Genomic DNA, 8289 nt, shown 5'->3' with positions numbered 1-8289 from the left:
CATGAGGCATAGCGTGGTAAAGGACATGTACTGGTGCACACCTTCTGCAAGTGTAAGGATAACATTTTTGTATGAGAACAGCCCAAATGGCAGCAGTGCTGCTTGGGCAGTACTTGATCAAAGCTGGTGTTGCCCCTGACATCGCTTCTACTTCTTTTCAAAGTGATAAAGCTTGCTTTGCATTTTACTTGGAGTTTTTCACAGTGAAATCATGTCATTCACTTCCATTTTCCAAATGAATGATTGTGCATCTCTTTTTTTACCAAGAGAATTGACTGTCCAGAATGTGAACTTTCAAGCTTAATTGAGCACCAGGAAGTATTGTCAAATGTAGGCCAGTTCCATTTTAGTCACATGGCAGTTCTTGATGCTGCCCATCACATCAAAAATCTGAAAGTCACTCTGCATCTATTGGAGTACTAATATAGGTAATTTGACTGTAATCTGCTATATATGTCTGGTAGTGTATCTGCTGCATTTCTGACTTCAGAAGCCACAAAGCAAACTGCTGCGATGTGGTTTGTGTTCCAAGGCCTACATAAGATGGGCAGTGTTAGAGTTGGCCAGTTCTCGAGTTCCTACATATATTTATTATTTCTTCTCATTTTTCTCTCCGTCTTGCATATCTAGAGTTATCGGGGCAACCTGCACACTGGTTTAGGGACAATCGCTCATCATTCCGTCTTATTATTGTGCCATTTGGAAATGAAAACTTTAAATTGCCTTTGCTGCTGCACACACGGCATTCCAATGAGTAAGTGACTGCATATTGAGATTGGTGGCATAGGCAGATTCGAGTGTGTGCACCTTTAGAGAAGTTGAGGAACAGAAAGCAGATAGCAATAGGCACAGTTGTTGTGTATTTTGCTTTCAACAAAAAGTTGTTTCACTTTTTTGAGCTCATTGCATCTGGCACATGCTGTTCCATAACATGAATGTGTTTGTTGCACACAACAAAAGTGGCTGAGGTACTAGCTGTGACGCTTTTTGTTATGTGACTGCTAGCATCGAGCACTGTCGAGGTGTGCTTGAGTGAGGTTAATGAAGAGCTATGTGTGGCATTCAGTCCTGCATAAAGCACCTGTGGTCAATTCACTTAATTTATAGTTTACAGGTACTTTGCTCAGAGTGACATGAGAAGTGGATACTCATAGGCACATTTTTTTCCCCCAATCTGTATCATTGCTCGCACAAAAGCTGTGCACTAAGATGCTTTAATTATGTGTTTGTGTGTTGTCTGTAGCAGAGTTTATTTTATGTGATGTGACTGTGTGAATAGAGCTTCTTTTTTGTACATTTTGGCATTGTCACATTGACATTTTATGTGAACTGGGGAAGCAAACAGTGCTCTCAAGAAGTCTGCACTACTTATTTGTAACTGCTGTCTGAACAGTGCAAACATGCGGGCCTTGCTTGTCGTGACACGTCCATTGCAGTCTAGATGGTTAGACTGGCAAGGCTTGTGCTGGATCAGTGCTGTGCTTTGTTGTTTGTGACCACTGTGCTGGCTGACCCTTAGCTTGAGAAGCCTGCATGCTAAAATGCCTATTGGTATGAGTCAGTTGAAGGCTTCAATGTAGCTGCGAATGAAAAAACAGGAGATGACCTCTCTCTTCATACTGTTTTCTTAAATGGGACATTGAAAGTACAATACACACATGCCTGACCCATAGAAACATATAATGGAATGTACTGGTCTTGGATAACACCGTCCCTATGTCTCAAAGTTATCGGTCCATGAACTGAGTGCCCTCATTCAGAGTTCACTGCCTTGGGTAGAAAGTGGACCAGTGTATGAGCGCTTAGCAAGTTACATAGACATAGGTCCAGGTTTAGTGTCAGTAAAACCTCTAATGCCTACTGTTTTGTTGAACAGAATATCGGAACGAGAGGAGCTTAACAACACAGTAAGGGCTCAATATTATTTGCTCTTGCTTCATTTCCATGCCATCAGGATGCAGTGAGTGCCACAGAAAAGCCACACATTGTGAGATAATCCATAGGGTGGTCAGCTACAGTAGTCACGATTCACTATTGCATCAAAGCATGTAGGTCAACCACTGGATGTGTCTGTACACATGGTTTTGTTCGCCAAGACCTCCCCTGTAGTTTCCTCTCCTTCCAATTTATATTGCTGCGTGCTGCACTGATTTTCATCAACCTTGAAGCGCCGCCATCACAGCTCCAGTGTGGATCTTGGTGTGCATAAATTTCATACTCTTCCTGCTGTGTTATTAGAGCCAGGGGTTTGTAAACGATCTACCGCTGGCTGTTGTAGTCCTGTGGTTGTTCGGTATACAGTGGATTTTGTAGCAGGCAGAGCCTTCCAATGAGGGTTGCTGAAAACAATAAAGTGATCTTTCTTTTTACGTGCTTGTTTTCTCTATTCTTTAAAAGGGTTCATGACACCAAATATTCGAGCTCATTATGCATTGTGTGTTGAGCTGTGCACATCCTACTTGAATGTGGCAAGACGTGAGTTTGATGAAAAAAATTGGCCGCGTATCTGCGTGCTCCGCTGCAAATGCCGTGTAAAGACTATAGAGGAGGCGCTGCGTCTACGCTGCATGAGATATGGACGCCATCTGGCAATACATCGGGAAACATGAGCTTGTGCAGAGGGTTTCCTTCCTCCGTGGCAGAGGGCGTTCGTCGGCGCGCATAGCAAGGCATTTTCTTTACTTTTTGATCGACAACGTTCACAAGTGTGAACAGCCGTACCAGTTCAAGATGGGTGGGCGGTAAGCAAGTGGTTCAACTTTGGCCTGGTGGCTGAATTATCGGGTGACAGACAGACAAACAGAAAGACAGACCAAAATTTCTGCGTTTAAGATCGTCTTTAAAATAAAATTCACAGGGTCCCTTATGCATTCACCTAAGACGACTAGGAGGCGACAGCCATCTTTTTAGATGCGAAGCATCTTATGGTGGAGTTCAAACCGGTGGTGGTGGTGTTGGTGTGCTGTGTGACCACCCTTACTGCGCATGCGCGAACCCTCTCCACACACCTCCTATCCCACTTCCCTTCCCCTCCCACTTTCTCCCTCTCCACTTCCCCTCCCCCTCTGAAACGCGGGTAGGGTGGCTAGAATGGGGAGGTGTGAAAAGCGAGCCGTGTTTCCCTTGCCCGAAGGTGCCGCGTTGCGCGATCCCTCCGCTAGGTCGAGATATAGCGCGACAGTCTGAGGCGCTGCCTGCTCGCATGGGAGATGGAGACGGCAGTGTAAGCCGCTTGCGGCCGAAGCTTGTCAGCTTCGTTGGCGTGCACGTGCTTTTACGAGTTCCCTGTGTTAGTGTTCCTTTAGAGGAATGACGTGTACAAAAAAAGAAACTCGGCAACCATCTTAACGGATTCGTGCAAACGCACGGAGACAAAGACGATATACACAAGGACCGTGTTTTGTGCCAGGCGCTGCAATTCGGTGTGCAGAACATGTGCGGAAAAATTGGCCGCGTATCTGCGTGCTTCGCTGCAAATGTCGTCTAAAGACGATAGAAGAGGCGCTGCGTGAGATATGGAAACATGAGTGCTGTGTTGCGGGCTGGTAGTCCCGGCGCAGCGGCAGGCGAAGACCGGCGGTGACCAACGCGACCGGTGGGGACGCCGGCCAGCCCGAACACGCTGTTTGGCGCGATGCGCCGAAGGAGAAGAAACGTCCGCACTCAACGAGTACTCTCCACAAACTTTACACGTCGCCTGGGTAAAACAGGAATGCCAGAGCGGCGCCCCCTGTCATTCGTACAATGCAATACTGAACCGAAACCGAAACACAACATGAGCTTGTGCAGAGGGCACGGAGGAAGACAAGTTTCAGCGCAGTCGCATTTTCAGCTCACCTTAAGAAACTAGGGTTGTAACATTGTAGGGCGAGTAGGGCCAGGAGGACCGTCACGACGAAAACCTGCCTCCTCAGTCGTATTCGCCTGGAACGTTGGTGTGGCTTCGCGTTCCCTCCTCCGCTCCTGGCCTTTCCACAAAGCTACTGCCTAAGTACGAAGGCCCCTACCGTGTCCTACGTCAAGCATCCCCAGTTAAACTATATGATTGAGCCTGTTCAATCATCTACGAACCGCCGTCGTCGCGGCCGCGAGACTGTTCACGTCGATCGACTGAAGCCGCATTATGACCCACCAGTTGTACCTGTTCCTTAGGTCGCCAGGATGGCTCCTTTTCCGCGGGGGAGTGATTTGTAACATGGTAGGGCGCAGACAAGAACTCCTGCGAAAGAAGAAGACGAAGACGGTTGTTGGCGCTCGCGCTTGCTCGGCTTGGACCGCTGATCGCTTCAGCTGTGGCAATCTTTTAAGTCTCAACGTTAAAGGCCAACTCCGGCGATTTTTTTGGCCATGTCAAAGTAATGGTGCTTTTATGTTCCTGAGACGCTCCTGTTACGGGCCCGATAGCAGAAATACTCGGCAAATTGGAGAATAATTTTAAATAAGCAAAAAAGCGCAACACCGAAACCGAAACCCAACCGAGTGTACTGTCTACGTATGACGTAGATGTTGTTACGAACGAACCGGAAATCGTGCAAGGCATGCCGGTGACGCCGGCGCGGAGTATGAAAACTGTGACAGCCGGGACGACCAGCGAAGCGCCGGCCAAACCAACGCTGTCTGTCGCCTTGTGCACAGCAGACTCTCGCTGTAGCGGCCGAAGCGCCGAAGTTAGCGGTGCCCTCGGCTGCGTCACTTCCGCCGCCTTACCAATACTGACGTCACAGACGCAATGTTGCCAGTAATTGTGGGAAGCCAGGAGGGCGTTTGCAGACAATCTTTAAAATTCATTTGCAAATAATCTCCGCATGTCTCAAGCCTGTAATTTGGCATAAATGACGGAAACGTGCAAAGGAACGTACCCAGCGAATTTCATTGCGATCCATCGAGCTCGAAAAATCACCGGAGTTGGCCTTTAAACGCATACCATCAAGGTCTTTAAAATTGCGTACCTATGTATTTTCTGTTAAAGGAACGCACCGTCTAATACTTACCTAGTGATGTTGCGCCTCAGATATACGTAATGTTTGCTTTTTGATCAACAATGTACACAAGTATGAACCTAGTCAGCCGTTCACGATGGCTGGCCCTTGGGCAAGTGGTTCAACTTTGGCCGAGTGGCTGAATCGAGGGACGTGCCGACAAACATAAAGACAGACAGAAGGACAGAAAGAAGGACAGACAGAAAGACAGACCAAAATTTCGGCGTTTAAGTTCCCCAAGAAAGACTATCGTCTTTAAAAGTGTCACTTTCCCGTGCGCCGGCATGCAGACACATTAGCAGTTTGGAAGCGGGCAATCCCAAAGGCCGACAGTGATACAGCGAGAATTCGGCCATCTGTGAAAAAAACATTTTGACACAAGGTAAATGTACTGAACCCGTTCAAGTGCTGCAAAGGTTTTTGCGTGCGTCTGTGACAAGCACGGGCAAGTGATAATATGAAATAACCTGAACGTTTTATTTTCTTCTGTTTTATTTTATTTATTATACTTTCATCGACTATAAAGAGCAACGCAGCGATGCTCACCTTGTGTATTTAATAGCGGGCTACGCAGTTACAAAGCGCATTCTGCTATCGGGCTGCACACACTGCAAATATGCGTGCATTGTGCTAATAGAAAGCACTGCATGACAGCTGCAAAGTCAGATAACTAGCAAATGGGATATTTGAGGGCTGCTGTATCCATCAAAGTTACTATACAACTTGGCACAGATATTATATGTAAAGCAGGCTGACACTTGTGTTCAGCAGAGTGCGCTTGCATTCAAAGATAGTAGGCAGCTTGTTGCAGCTCTGTAAGGAGCGTGTTGCAGAAATTGGCTACGTCGAACATGTGAAGAATGGACAATATATCAGTGGTCAAATTCTTTTGCATCACTATCGAGGGTTCATTTGCCTTTGAAGGGGCTCAACCAGAGATAAAGCGAGGACAAATTAAAAAAAAAATTGTATACATGCGCATCACCTACACGAGTATCCACCAGTGTATTGTTCACAAAATGATGCTAATTAAATTTTGTTGAAGCGATGAAACTAATTGCTGTCTCAATTTCTATTCAAATTTGAGCATACTGGCTCCGTGACGGCGCGACCTCGAGTGTAATGCAAATTCAGCATTGAGTAAATGGCAAGGAACAAATGGACAAGGCAAGGCACACTCTGGAGGTATATTTAGTAGTACGAGTAACTACAATGTATCAAAGGTTATCGCGTGATAATGTTAGAAAACGTCGTCAAAGATATAACGCTACTGCAGGAAGAAGCTTTCTCTTTTACTCCGTAAATATCTAAATAAATCTTATGAAGATGAAGATAATTTTGCCTTCATCAAGCATGTAAACATTGGTTCATTCGAAATAACACTTCATCGAAGAATGGTTTGATTATGGAGGCTCGAATTATGCCTGGTTGTTGGCGGCCGAAAGCTTCGCACTAATGCCGTGATCCTTGAGTGAGTAAAAATGTTTATAGACGTCAGACTCTGCCCAGGCGGCGCTGCGAAAAACATCGCCACCAGCGCCCTCATCGTAGCCCCGGCACTAACTGGGTAGTGCAAAGAGAGCCGCCCGCAAGCGAATGTGCATAGGCCGCAATATAACCTTCCTCTTTCGTTGGTGTCGAGGCGCGGTTTCCTGAAAATCGAGGACCTGGAAAGCTTCTTCCGCCAATCCACGCTTCAGAAACAAAGGAAGCTGATCAAAGCGAACTGCGAGTACAATGCAAAATAAGTTTTAGTTATTCCCGCGCGCTGCAACTCGCAAGTACAAGCGAGCATCACACGACACCGAGTTCGAGGCAAGCCCTCCGACATACGTTCTCTAGAGCCTAAATGCGTTAAAATCGGGTATATACGTATGCCACAGCGATAAAGTACCTACATACACGATCAATTTACTTAGCTATGCATCTTACGATCAGTGGTACAAAACTCGGTTCATCAGGGGCGAATGGCTCCGGCAATTTTCGCCTTTTCAGTTGCATTCTCCCTTAATTCATCTCTCGCTTCCTGTGCATTGGAGTGTTTTATTACGCATCCTCAAATGGTCTCTTGATGGTCGTCTTCCATTTGTATGTACTGGAAATGGGTATACGTGCGTGTCCACTTTCGCGGGGTACAACCAAAGGCAAAACCGTGGCCTCCGAAATAGCTACGGCAACCGCGGAGGACACGGGCGAAACAAACCTGAAGGGGGTCACGACCAACATTCTGCGATTTACTTGTATGACACACGTGGTGTTAGCTAGTTAGAACCAGAACTCTGAGCCTTCAAAACGTACATACATACGTCCGCGATGCTGTGTTGTGACGACCAACTCGTCGCGGTGTGCGCATGTGCGTATCACGCGTCTCCAGTCTGCCTCTAGCTGCTCACTTAGTGTTACACGACAAGCACCGCGGTCAGAGCCTCTGCTGAGCTTCATAGTCAAGGTTACCACGGTTTTGCATCAGGGCTACGCAAAACAACAGCAGAGCCACACATTCATGCCACCGGCTGTGGAGAACGCGGGTACTTCGCTTACCCAACACGCTCGCAACGGCCCGTATCCAACGCTCTCGCCTTTCTTCTTCGTACGACAACTATGGAAATCGGTAAAACTGAACGTTGTTATTCAGTCTTTTACGTCCGTGGCAATTCACAACGCAACAGTGCGTCTTTTGCGGAGTTTCTTCGTAGCGTGCGGAGGGCTCTCGTCTGCTGCTGTTTTCGCCGTCGTTCAAGCGAGTGATCCAGCAAGCACTTCACGACGGCTCGGTGGCGAGTCCGACTAGCGGAGAGCAATTCACAGCTCTCGTTCTGAGTGCTAAATGCGCAAACACACGCGATATTAAGCTCAATCGTTGTTTCGCACTCGCTGGTTGCACCTGGTCCCATAGCAAACTGTGCGAGAGTCGGTCTATGCACTACGCGAGGCGGTAAATGCAGGAGAACGATCCTCAGGTCACGTGTGCCAGCACAGAGTGTGTCTAGGGACGGTTTAGGTACAACCACCGAACACGCGGAACACGTAGTACAATCGCGTGGTGCGTGATGGGTGTGTGTGAGAGGCATGAACGGGGTGGGCGTGTGTCCACAGCTTCCGAGCTAGTAAAGTTGCGTTAATTCATTACCACTTAAAACATGGCAGGCCGTTTCAAGCACGTCTTCACTAGCACTGAAACCGACTCTTGGGAAAAGAAATACAGGCATGCAAGTGAGGTGTGAAAACGCAATGTGAAGTGCTAAATGTTGAGAAAGCGCCTATATGAACCAAATGTACTGGCAACAGCTAGGATGAGGCATTTTCATTG

The 8289-nt window shown here is 47.2% G+C and overlaps 1 long non-coding RNA gene across 1 annotated transcript in view; it reads left to right on the top strand.

Moving 5' to 3' along the window:
- Positions 1-2369, top strand: part of LOC125759660 (uncharacterized) — an 11699-nt gene extending 9330 nt beyond the window's left edge. The window contains exon 2 of the long non-coding RNA XR_007417282.1: positions 1819-2369. This is a non-coding gene — a long non-coding RNA (uncharacterized LOC125759660). The remainder of the gene's footprint in view (positions 1-1818) is intronic.
- The last annotated feature ends 5920 nt before the right edge of the window (positions 2370-8289 follow it).

Source organism: Rhipicephalus sanguineus, chromosome 1, assembly GCF_013339695.2.
Source record: "Rhipicephalus sanguineus isolate Rsan-2018 chromosome 1, BIME_Rsan_1.4, whole genome shotgun sequence".
In the NCBI taxonomy this organism is placed as follows: Eukaryota; Metazoa; Arthropoda; class Arachnida; order Ixodida; family Ixodidae; genus Rhipicephalus; species Rhipicephalus sanguineus.
This window is presented reverse-complemented; position numbering and strand designations above follow the sequence as displayed.